Below are 13,043 nucleotides of genomic sequence, written 5' to 3'. Positions count from 1 at the left end.
AAAGGCCCTTCCTTGTTTGTCCCCAAAGTTGACACTGGTGATTTTTATTTATTTTAAAAATATTCATTCATTCATTCATTTTGTTGTGCCAGGTCTTAGGCACATGGGCTCCTTGGTTGCTGCCAGTGTGCTCCTTAGTTGTGGCATGCAAACTTAGTTGCGGCATGCATGTGGGATCTAGTTCCCTGACCAGGGATTGAACCTGGACCCCCTGCATGAGGAATGTGGAGTCTTAACCACTGCGCCACCAGGGAAGTCCCGTAACTGGTGACTTTTAAACTGGGGGCGTAAATATTCCGAAGTGTGTCCCTTGTTTTACTTCACAATAGGGTAGATTATGCCAAATAAGAGGAAAATGCTCAAACGTTCAAAAATAAAAAAAAGGGCTTCCCTGGTGGCGCAGTGGTTGGGAGTCCGCCTGCCAATGCAGGGGACGCGGGTTTGTGCCCTGGTCCGGGAAGATCCCACATGCCGCAGAGCGGCTGGGCCCGTGAGCCATGGCCGCTGAGCCTGCGCGTCGGAGCCTGTGCTTGAGGCTACAACAGTGAGAGGCCTGCGTACGGCAAAAAAAACAAACAAACAAAAAAGTAAGGCTGCAGAGCGGGTGGCTGTGCACACCTGGCCAGAGATAACTCTTCTGAGAGGTGCCTAGATGCTGCCAGCGGCGCCTAGATGCTGCCAGCGCCACCTAGAGCCCGGGGCTGGACCGCAGGTCAGAGGACAAAGACCAGGTAATGAGATGTGCTCAAGTCAAGAACACGTGAGAGAGGAAGAGAGAAAGACAATGTACAGTGAACTGAGGGTCAACCCTGGAGGTCTGCTTTAAGGGTTCCTTCTTTTAATAAATATTTAGTGAACAAACAATAAACGAACCTCAAACTTCTGCTATATAATCTCAACTCTGCGAGCATACAGCTTTCCAGACGCTGTTATTCACCTTAGCTGAGTAAGCAATGTGTGACATGTGCACACATTCAGTCATGTGATCACCAGTCAGTCAAATGATCTTTAAGCAAATAATGCACAGGCTGGATGCGATGCAGGAGGCCCTCGAGAGCCTGTCCTGCCCACAGCTCGCCCTCGGGGCAGAACCAGAATCTGCTACATGAGTAACAGGGTCCATTAAACCTGTCCCCATTGTCTCTCACCAGATTTACCTTAAAAATTACAAGGGAAACAAAAGCATTCTTTAGATGCGTTTTCTATTTTCATCCGTTCTTTTGTTTTAACACAAAAATTAGCTGGTGGTAGGGCCAGGAAAACAGACTAACACAGTGGATTCCAGCTGCTGCAGCTAAGGGTAAATGTAACATCTGCCACATTGTAAACTGCAAGGTGCTCTTATACGGTGGCTTTTCAAGTCACTCATCTTTTAGGTTTTCTTGAAGACCACCCTGCGGACTCAAATCTAAAGCAAAGGAAGAACGCTGTCATAGCTACTTAAGTAAAGTCACCTGGTATGTCTACCAGGCGCCTTGAAGGTGTGATGAAATAAGTTAATATATGGGGAGCCTTACAACTTGTAAAAGAATTACCATCTGATACCCACTAGCAAAAATACCATTTTTCATTCTTTTCATTGCTCAATGTCCAATAAAGGTTAGACAAACATTTGCTGAATGAATGCTGGGGGACCTGTGATATGTACAACGTCAACATTTTCAGTTCTTTTTCTAGCAAGTTGAAAGGCAGCACGTATCATTAAAAAGCCTACAGATAACAAATGCTGGAGAGGGTGTTGAGAAAAGGGGACCCTCCTACACTGTTGGTGGGAATGTAAACTGGTGCAGCCACTGTGGAAAACAGCATGGAGGTTCCTTAAAAAACTCAAAATAGGGGCTTCCCTGGTGGCACAGTGGTTGAGAGTCCGCCTGCTGAGGCAGGGTACACAGGTTCGTGGCCCCGGTCTGGGAAGATCCCACATGCCGCGGAGCAGCTGGGCCCGTGAGCCATGGCTGCTGAGCCTGCGGGTCCGGAGCCTGTGCTCTGCAATGGGAGAGGCCACAGCAGTGAGAGGCCCGCGTACCGCAAAAAAACAAAACAAAAACTAAAAATTGAGCTACCATATGATCCAGCAATCCCACTCCTGGGCATATATCTGGAAAAGATATATGCACCCCAATGTTCACAGCAGCACTATTTACAGTAGCCAAGACATGGGAACAACCCAAGTGCTCATTAACAGATGACTGGCTTAAGAAGATGGGGTGTATTTATACAATGGAGTATTATTCAGCCATGAAAAAGAATGAAAGATTGCCATCTGCAGCAACATGGATGGACCTAGAGATTATCATACTAAGTGAAGTAAGTTGGACAGAGAAAGACCAATATCTGACATCACGCATCCATGGAATCTAAAAAATAATACAAATCAATTTAAATACAAAACAAAAACAGACTCATACTTATGGTTATTACCAAAGTGGAAAGGGGGAGGGGTAGACAAATTAGGGGTATGGGATTAACAGATCCAAACTACTATACATAAAATAGGCAACAAAGATTTACTGTATAGCACAGGGAACTATAGTCAATATCTTGTATAACCCTGTAATGGAAAATAATCTAAAAATATATATATGTAAAAAACGGAATCACTTTGCTGTTCACCTGAAACTAACATAATATTGTAAATCAACTGTACCTCAATTTAAAAAGAAAGGAAGGAAGGGAGGGAGGGAGGGAGAGAGAGAGAAAGAGAAAGGAAGCAAGGAAGCAAGGGAGGAGGAAAGGCAGCACAGGTCAGGTATGGGGTAAGAAAGACTCAGGTCAGATCTTGGCTCTGTCTCTTGATAAAACGAGTTCACAGCTAGCGGTGCCTGGCGCACAGTAAGCCCCATATTTGAGACTGTGTTACCCTTAGCAACTTCCTAAACCTTCGTAGGAAGTTGCTCTCCCCGGAAAAGCTGGGTTATAGCACCTGACTGAAAACTACAGCACAGCAGGAACCCCTCCTCTCCCCTCCTCCTCACACAATGTTTCGGACTAGAGTTAATTCAGAATACAGCCATTGGCACAAACAATGCTGCGGACAGGGCTTGTCTCTTACTACCTTCCCACCCTGTATAGTCCCCAGCCCTCATTCCCTTTCATCATCAGAGGGCATGGCCACCCATCACAGTTTCTGGACTCCCGATGCCCTCCCCACCACCTGCCTGACACAGCCTGCCAGGAACTATGGGTAGGTCATGAAGAAAATGGAAAGTGTACATTTTTCAAAACCTCCCATGTGCTTTCCTTAAGCAAAAGTGAGTTTTCAACCTAAGAAAACAAAATCCACTCCCAACTGCCTTGTCTGTGGACAAAAGATGAAACAGGAAGGGAAGCAAGAGAAGTACAAGCTGCCTGAGACAAAGAAAGCCGGGGTCCGTGGGGTCATTTCCAACACTTTCTTTTACCTGGCAACAATAATCTTGACTTTGCCTGTAGGAGACTGAAGGTTAACCAGAGTCCATCCCAATCTGGGGCGAGGAGCCACTGCGGGCAGAGTCACTGAATGAGCTGTGATCAGGACATCCCAAGGTCCCTGGCCCGGGCATCTGCACCCACCAGCCTTCCCCAAGGCACAGGCCAGAAGCACGTGTTTCTTGTGCAGCTTAGCTAACAGTCTAATCCGTCGTCAGCAGCAGAAGAATCAGACACAGAGTTAAGTGTACTCTGCTTTAAAAACAATTTCGAAAGAAATAATGCAATGTTTTTAAAAACTTGAAAACTCCTACAGGAACAACCAGGGAGAACTGTCTCATCTTAAATTATGATGGATAAAGACACCTGCACCACTCTGATCCTTTAAGAAGTACACGGACTATACAAACCATGGCTTTTTTTGACAAGACCTTACCATTATGGAAAGCATAGGTGAATGAATTATGTTTTCGGGGTAACATCACTTAAAGGTAGAAGGTGTGAGAGACTTCCCTAGTTGTGCAGTGGTTAAGAATCTGCCTGCCAATGCAGGGGACACGGGTTCGAGCCCTAGTCTGGAAAGATCCCACATGCTGCGGAGCAACTAAGCCCGCAAGCCACAACTACTGAGCCCGTGCCACACGACTGAAGCCTGTGCGCCTAGAGCCCGTGCTCCGCAACGGGAGAAGCCACCGCAATGAGAAGCCCGCGCACCTCAATGAAGAGTAGCCCCCGCTCGCCACAACTAGAGAGAGAACCCGTGGGCAGCAATGAAGACCCAATGAGGCCATAAATAAATAAATAAACAAGTAAACGTATATATTTTAAAAAAGGTAGAATGTGTGAAATGCATCAAAAAAATTTACAAAATTCGTAAAGCTCAGTCAAACGTTTATTGAACTACCCTTACTATGTACTGAACACTCTACTAAGTAGGCCAAAATACGAAAGAAAAATGATTTATTGCAGTAGCTTGAAACAACACACAGGTGGCAGAGGAGAACATAAATACACAAAATGACAGTGTAGATGCAGGATAATGTGAGAATGCAAAATACTCAGTAACTAGTGACGGCGATGAGGATAACTCAAGGAAAGCTTCCTAAAGATTCAACAGCTATACTGACTAATAAGAGTCACTAACATCTGAGAATTTACTATGTTCGGGCCACTGCGCTAAGCTCTCTACCAGGATTATCTTTTTAATCCTCTCCGATAATTCTATTATCACTCCCATTGACAAACAAAGAAACTGAGGCGCAGAGAAGTTAGACCATTTGGGCAGGGTCACACAGCTGGTAAGTAGCAGTGCTAGGACTCATGTACACCGAGTGTCTGGCCCCAGGACCCATGGCGTTAAACCTCCGTTAACTACCCCATCTCTTGAGTAAGGGAGACGGGGGGAAGGGCATGTCAGATAAGAACAGTCTCCACGGTAGAGAGAACTGAGCAAGGCACATCAACACGATCTATTCAGTTTGAATGAAGTTAAGAAAACAGAACTGTGGCTGATGAAGGAAGGGACAGAAACTGAGGGTAACAGGCAAATGGCTGCCTCCTGCGAGGCTTCACTGGTTTCTATATTCATGTTTTAACCCAATGACCTAAATGCTCCCAGTACCATTAGTAAAAATCTCAAATTCAATTGCAAAAAGGGGAAGAATGCAGATGAAAACTGCCCCCTTAACCTTAACTCACCCTTCCCTCCCCCAGATACTGCAGCGATTTGGAATACCTTGTGATCTTGCATAGTCTATGCAGAGCAAGAGGCTGACACCATAAGGTGTGCTGAGGACAAAGCTACAGCCTTAATACAGCTTTTTAAAATTTTTACCATCATAACATTTACAGTAGCTTTAGGTGCTGCAAAGGAAATACGGTACCAATTTCTCTCTCGTAACTCAAAATGAGCATGCTAAGTTTTCTTCAAGAATACGGTAACAACTATCGTGGTACCTCTTTTTATTATTAAATAAGAAATGAGTTATCACTGTAACTCGCTGAGAATCAAAATGAGCTTAAATCATTTAGGTAGAGCAACTATGCCACCTGGTGGGCACAAACATTACTACAGCTAATATTTCAGTGAGCCCTCTGGATATCTTGCAGTGGGGGATAGAGGGCTTAAGAAATAAGCCACAGAGTCAGCCAGAGCACAATGTAATGTAATGAACCAGTCCTTCCTAGTCAATGATGAAACACATCTTCTTCATGACAATGCTATTTCATAATGTAGTTTTGTTAAAATCCCACTCTAAAGAAAAAGCTCCTCCCACCCTCCGGCATCCCAGTAAATACTACAAAATCCAGCCCAGTCTCATAGACAATCTGATCAAGTGGAAATAAGAAATATGAATACTCTACTAAGCCATACACACTGAAATTCAGCTTCTGGCATCCGTTGCTACCTAATCCACCCAGAATCAACGTACACAACTCTGAACAAGTCCTACCCCTGACTCTGTGCCAGTTTCCTCATCACGTAAGAATGGATTGACCCTTATGTCTTCCAGGGCTAAGATTTTAAGAGTAATTTTAAAAACATCTAAATGTTAAATTTAAACGTTTTTTGTGTGCTGCATTAAACATTTTTTCCAAGGAAAGGGTAAGAGCATCCCCCCTTTACTCTAGTATTCATACATTTGTGTATTCTCCAGAAAGGCATACACAGAATCTCCCATATTTTAAAAACTGATCATCACTAGAGCGAATGACATGTAGCTGTGGCTAACCAAAACACTAACCACCCTTTCCTCAAGAGCGCCCGAAGCTACGGCAGAGGGTAAGGTCGACGCACTGACACACTATCCCCTTGCATCTCGGTCACACCAAGGCAACTTACTGGATGACTGAGTCCCTCACAGCAGGCAGCCGTGCACTCAGAATAATCTTGTCTGCTGTCCTGTGCTTTGCTTTGTGTACATGAGCTGAAGGAAGGAGCCATGCTCACAACAAGGTCTGCATCTCCCTCAATTGAGGCAACATTCCCTGACATTAAAAGAGGGGGAAAAAGGGCTTCCCTGGTGGCGCAGTGGTTGGGAGTCCGCCTGCCGATGCGGGGGACGCGGGTTCGTGCCCCGGTCCGGGAGGATCCCACATGCCGCGGAGCGGCTGGGCCCGTGAGCCATGGCCGCTGAGCCTGCGCGTCCGGAGCCTGTGCTCCGCAACGGGAGAGGCCACAGCACTGAGAGGCCCGCGTACCGCAAAAAAAAAAAAAAAAAAAAAAAAAAAAAAGGGGGGGGTGGGGAGACTAACAGTTGTTTCACCTATAACCTCATAGCGGACTCTAGTGGAAAGAGCCCTAGACCATGAGTCAAAGTCCTTAGTTTCCATCAGGAACTTGCAGGCTAAGCCCATTTCATCACTTGTAAAATAATAAGCATTCTATAAATACTTTGTATAAAAATACACATATATAAATATATATACACATATAAATGCTTTGCATACTTTGTATAAAAATAAAGAAGAGTCGAAATATACAGATGAAAAGTATTAAAATTAATTCCTTCATAAACATTTGTGAGATTCAACCAGAAGGAAGGGATGCAACAGTTTACAACCACAGAATTAGTTTAGCAAGAGAACCTGCCCAGTCCTTGAACTCCGTCCATCAGAGCTGTGCTCCAATTCAACAGTTCCTAATCCTGTCTGCTAAGAATCATCTGACAAACGTCTTTAAAATACTGACTCTTGGGCTCCACCCTGTTTTGTAAATGTATGTGTATACGCATGTATGTGTGTTCATGTTTATGTCTGTATATATGTGTGTGCATGGATGTGTATGTATACTTTATGCATAGAGTTTTTAGTAAAGTATGATGTGCGTAGAGAGAAGCACTTATATAAGGGTACAGCAAGGTGAATTCTCAGAAAATGAACACACTTAGATCACGGAAAGAATCTAACACACTCTTTATGTTTTTGGTTTGTTTTTACAATATTCCCAGGTGATTATGATGGGCCAGTTTTGAGAATCAATGAATTAGAGCATAAAGTTAATGTGTAAAGACCATTCCCTATTTTAATGTGATAAAAACCCTCTCAATAAACACAAAATTTTAAGGTTTTGGCATTTAAAAGAATACGACAATATCAGAACCACAGAAATGAGAAGAAATGTTCCTGCTATATAAAATACGGTTTTTGAATTTGTGAGTTGTGAATTTCAACTATGCAAAAAAAACCCTCCTGCTTGTGGGGTTCTGAGCAGGGGAGGAAGGAGGTGGTCAGAAGAAGGGTTTAAAAGTCTGTAAATCCTGGTGACTCCCTATAACTTGTATACAAACGTCACTTCATAGGGACATTTGTCCTTTAACCCTGCCTCTTCCAAACTCTATATACAATGCTCCTCCCTCCAGTACAATCCATCTGTATACAAGACACTGGAAAGACGGATCCTAAAAGAGACTCAAGTGGCCAAGGGAAACTCAGAGGGAGGCTAGGTTACAGGAAGGTGACAAAAGGCTCTGCCCATCACAAACTTCAGACAAGTCCCTTCTCTGTGGGCCTGGTTTCTTCAGCTCTAATAACAAAAGCTAGACTGCAGAGTGGGCTAGTGAGATCACGGGGGGCATGTCTGTTGGGAGGCGGCAGGTATTCCCACTGCCGATGCTTGAATCTTGTGGGGGAGGGGGAGCATCTTCATCCACTAAAGAAATCTAAGTTTTCAAAGTAGGCTGCAGAAGAGCGATATTTTATAATAAACTAATCTGTTTTACATTTAATTATTCCCCACTGATTCAATACATCTTTTAGGCCTACTGTATGCCCGGTACTGCTTATATATCCATGATTAAAAAGGATAGTCTCTGCCTTCATAGAACTCACAGCCCGGCCAGAGAGAGAAATAATTATACAAGTAATTAATTCCAATTGTCATAAGTGCCAGAGAAAAAGAACTATGAATGCACTTAACTGGGAAACGTGATCTGCAGAATCCTTTTCTGCTGGAAAAGGACATTATAAATTCCTGCTTACTCATATGTTATTTATAGTAGGGAAAAAATTGAAAAAATATAAATGTCCAAGAATAGGGACATGGTTAAGTAAACTAAGCTATTTGATGGGATATTATTCAGGACCAAACCTCAGTGTAACTTTTAATCATAGGAAAACTAAAATTGGAAAACTATTATATTAGTATGATCCATTTGTACTTAAAATCAGAGTATACACAAGCTCAGAGAAAAGACACGAAAGCAAAATTTTAGTAGTGGTTATAGCCAATGTGATGAGAGGAAGGAATTACAGGCTACTTTGAATAATAAAAACAAGCTTGTACGTATACTCGTAATTACTTTTCTGAACCATTTGAGAGTGTCATATAATATATGCTGAGTATTACTCTTAAATACTCAGCATATATTTTCTAAGAGTAGTGCTCTTATGTAACGACAGAACAGTAAATTTAACACTGAAACAATACTTTAATCTGTATTCCGATCTGGCCAACCAACCCAAAATGTGCTTTACATTTGCTAAAGAATTTTAAAGTAAATCCCAGTTATTTCATATATCTATATCTATATCTATATCTATATCTATATATATATCAGTATTCATCTTTTTAAAAATGTGGATATATTTTTTGCAGAACCATAATGTCATTATCACACCTAACAAAAATAGCGAAATTCCCTGGTATGAGCAACAAAGGCATACTCGCTGGATAGCCTAAAATGTAGAAGTCCAACAATAACAAACACAGGAGAGAACACTGAGCAAGTAAGTCGTGTGCTTCATTGGTAGCAGTATAAACCAGCTTGACCACTTTGGAAGATAATTTGGCCTTGATCTAAATATCTATATTCCAAATAGATATCAGAAATAAGTCAAAGAATGTTCCCAGTAGTAATAGTTGGCAGTAATAAAAAACTGAGATGTCCATTGTGAACAGAAAGGATAAATAAATTACAACTTAACAAACTGAAAAATTTTAAGTTTAAAAGGATGAAGATAAGACACACTGATATGATTGAAGGGTAAGGGAGGACTAACGGAGGGCTCCCACTATCATTCAGCTCTTTGTCTCTTCTAATAAGTTTTACACATTTTAGTTAACTCTAGAGCACTTAAAAGAATAAAAACGATTTTTAAAAAGTAGTTTTCACACCCTGAAAAACATCACAAACTTCAAGCCCCCTGATAGCCATTTATTTATAAATGGCTGAAAACCAAGGCCAGTATTAGCTTACCTGACCCCTCCCTGACTCACTCCGGTCCCAGACCTAACCGATGAGAACTCTTAAGTACATTCTTCCCTCTTGTCAACGCACCATACCTTTTACCAGGGCAGTTTCCCAGCAGACTGTAAGCTACACGTGGGCAGACTTGCCAGATCGTTCGTTCTTGTATTCCTCCAGGACCTGACACGTAAACAGTCACTCAAATATTTACTGAGTAAATAAATGGACACCACAAGGTGAGTGGCAAAGAAGAAAATGTTAGAGGGCTCCAAGTGACCCAAGTTACAGAGCAAATAGCCAAAAAGCCTATTTTCGCAAACCTCCATACGAGGAGTGTCCACACCCCATCATCTTCTCATTGGACAAGTATTGATCCACCACATGCCAAGAGAGGACTGACAGAGAGCTGAACAAACATACCAAGTTCCTCTGCTCGTTCATTTTAGCACAGAGGAGGGACATAAAGTAAGTAATACTACGCCAGGTGATGACAAGTGGAATGAAGGGAACGAAGATAAGGCAGTAGTGGTCTCCGTCCCTACTTTGTAGTGTAGTCAAGAAGGGCCCCCTCCTAGTGACCAGGAGAAACTGAGGGAGAGAACGCCATGCGGACATTTGGGAGAAGACTGATCCAGACAAAGGGAACGGAAAAGGCTCTGGACAGTGTGCTCGGGATGAGTTCCAGAGGGCAGAAGTGGGGTCAGACTACCGAGAGCCTTGTGGCAACTGTCAGGTCTTTTGACTTCAATCTGCAGTGAGTTAGAAAGTCCTGAATATAGACTCCCGACATTTACTATATATTTCTATGAAAGTTTAGACATTCACTACATACCTATGAAGATCTCACTCACCATATAATCTTGAAAATGTGTACTGAAGTCAAATGACTTAATGCAGAAACAACTTTTGCAAATACTGCAGGTCTAAAAAGGGTTCTCATTCCAAGAAAGCTAAAACTTATTTTAAAATCTCTAATTTGACTTGCCTTTTGACACAATTTTAAATTCTATATGTCTATCATGTTATATGTGTTATTTTTTTTTCTTTAAAGTTAATAGTTCGGCCAGCCTAAAATAAAAAAAGCCTTCCAGCCCGGCTGTCTCTGGCATAGCTAATGATGTCCATCTTTGTCTACTTTAACACTGAGACCAGTGCTTCGTACCATTGTTCCAGTTTCTCCTCATTTTTATAAAATAAAAACAAAGAGCAATCAATCACTTAAATAACTGCAGAAGTAATGATTATATATAACCTATACAATATGTAATGTATAAATGAGCAAAACCATCTGTTTTACTGATTCCCAATAGCCAAAAGTGACCTCGTTAACTTCTACGCCCAAGGGAACCACAGCCGAGTCTAAGGTACCTGCTTCTTCAGGAAACTATCAACAGCGTGCAGGGCTGTGTACTGGCATCCCCCTTCCAGCTCCAATTCACCTCTTTCAAGCCCTACCTTAAAAAGAATCAAACAATAAAAAAAATCATCCTCAGATTACTCCCTTTCTTAACCTGTCCTCTCTTACTCTCTTCTAAAACTCCCTTCTAAGAATTCTCCCAGGCCACAGTTTTGTATTACATTTGACCATACATGCTCTGGTAAACTTTTTTGTTTTCCTAAAAACAGTAAAGTGAAACAGACTGGGAATAAGATCTGGCCTAACTCTCTATATATGTCAAAGAAGACAAGACTACCTACTAAAATAACCTTTTGAAATTTCTTGCAACTAACATGTCCACTTTGCTCTGCTAACTTTCAAGTGCTTCTCTTACACGAAGCCCAAACCCTGGGTGGGTCCATGTATAGGCGTAGGGACCAGAGGGGGGTGTGAAGAGTGCTCTGCACTGCCCCCAGGGCGGCAGCATCCCACTGAGAGAAGACCGCCCTAAGGCCATTAGCGGCAAGCAAGGTGGACATCTAGGGTGCAGACCAAGTGAGACGAGGAGGGAGGACAGCCTGGCATAGGGTGGGGAGGGTGCCCACAGGTGAGAGGAGAGGACGGCATCCAGGTAGGAGGGCAGCAGTACACATCTCAACGGGGACTTGGGGAGCAGACCATCCGGGAGATGATATCCTATCACAGAAACAGAGTGCCTAGTAGGTACGTCAATGAAAATGTGGGGAATAAACGGTGAAACAATGCAGACGACCTAGAGGTAAGAAGTATCCCGCTTTAAAGGCATGTGAAGGCCACCTGGACCACCCAGCTAACCCACACTCCTCTCATCTCATTTCCTTTGAGCACTCCCAACGTTCATGTTTTGACTTCCTAAATCTCCATCAAGCCTCCTTTTAACAGCAATGGCCCAGAGAGGCATCAACGTCCCTCCCCTGCAAGTGCAACCGCAGGTACCGCCTCTAGCGCCAGCTCTCCCCTAAACCACAGGGCCGTCAGGAGCTTTCCAATGTGCACAATGCTGCCTCCAGCTGAAAATCCCTCCAAAATCCTCATCCCTTTAGAACTGGGCCTGTCTTCCCAGCTTCACTGCTTCTCACTCCCCCAGGGACAACGCGCGTCACAGCCCGGCAGGTCTCTAAATGCTGTGCAAACGCCAACGCTATCTCCTCTTCTTAGAGCGCATGTGTGCCCCTCCTCCAGCCAGTGCACTTACTCCTTCCTCATCGTCCTACCCAAATGCCATCTGTTTCCATTGCTTGTTTCTACCTAGGAAAACAGAGTGCTTTCTGCTGGGTCCCAAGGGGCGCGTCCAAATACTAAGAGTACGCAGGAGATGCCTGATGCTAAAATAATGTAAGAATCAGCTGCCCTCTCTTCCAATTAGTGAGCGTTTTTCAGTCTCTCTCACTGTCTGTCCAATCTCCAGATTCCACCACATGATTTAACCTTCATTCACACCTTTGTCCCCTTAGTAGCATGTCATCACTTAATCATGTAACTTTCCACAATAATTTTTATACTACTATCTAAATTCTATTGTTCTCATCTGTGCTACTTGGAATTATTTACATTTCCTCTACGTGAAATATGTCTCTACAAGGCACATTTTTTCTAGGCATACTCCAAAGGTCGTATCTCTCCTTAAGGAAGTTTTACTTAGACACAGCCAGAGCAACTTATGTAGTACCAGTAATGCTTTAATTATTTTGGTTTATTAAATCAAACAGTACACCAAGGCAGATGTGTGTAATAAATGCAGTCTGGAGACCAGAGATCTAGCCCAAACTTGGCTACTAACTAGCTGAGGGACCTTAAGCATTTGACCTAACTTCTCTAGACCTCAATTTTTCACAACTAAGAAGAAACAGTTGGACTAAATACATATAAATTATCTGTTTACATGTTCATTTTCCCCTTCTATCTCCATTAGAATATAAACTTCCTGAATCCCTCAGTCCTGGTACACTACCAGGCACACAAAACTGCTCAATAAAAATGTGAATGAGGGCTTCCCTGGTGGCGCAGTGGTTGAGAGTCCGCCTGCCGAT

The 13,043-nt window shown here is 43.0% G+C and overlaps 1 protein-coding gene across 1 annotated transcript in view; it reads right to left on the bottom strand.

Annotated features, from left to right (window-relative positions):
* Positions 1 to 13,043, bottom strand: part of RCOR1 (REST corepressor 1) — a gene marked incomplete at its 5' end in the record, with an annotated part of 121,806 nt that overhangs the window by 22,317 nt on the left and 86,446 nt on the right. The gene's annotated exons all lie outside the window — the stretch shown is intronic.

Source organism: Neophocaena asiaeorientalis, unplaced genomic scaffold (genome assembly GCF_003031525.2).
Source record: "Neophocaena asiaeorientalis asiaeorientalis breed wild unplaced genomic scaffold, Neophocaena_asiaeorientalis_V1.1 scaffold476, whole genome shotgun sequence".
In the NCBI taxonomy this organism is placed as follows: domain Eukaryota; kingdom Metazoa; phylum Chordata; class Mammalia; order Artiodactyla; family Phocoenidae; genus Neophocaena; species Neophocaena asiaeorientalis.
This window is presented reverse-complemented; position numbering and strand designations above follow the sequence as displayed.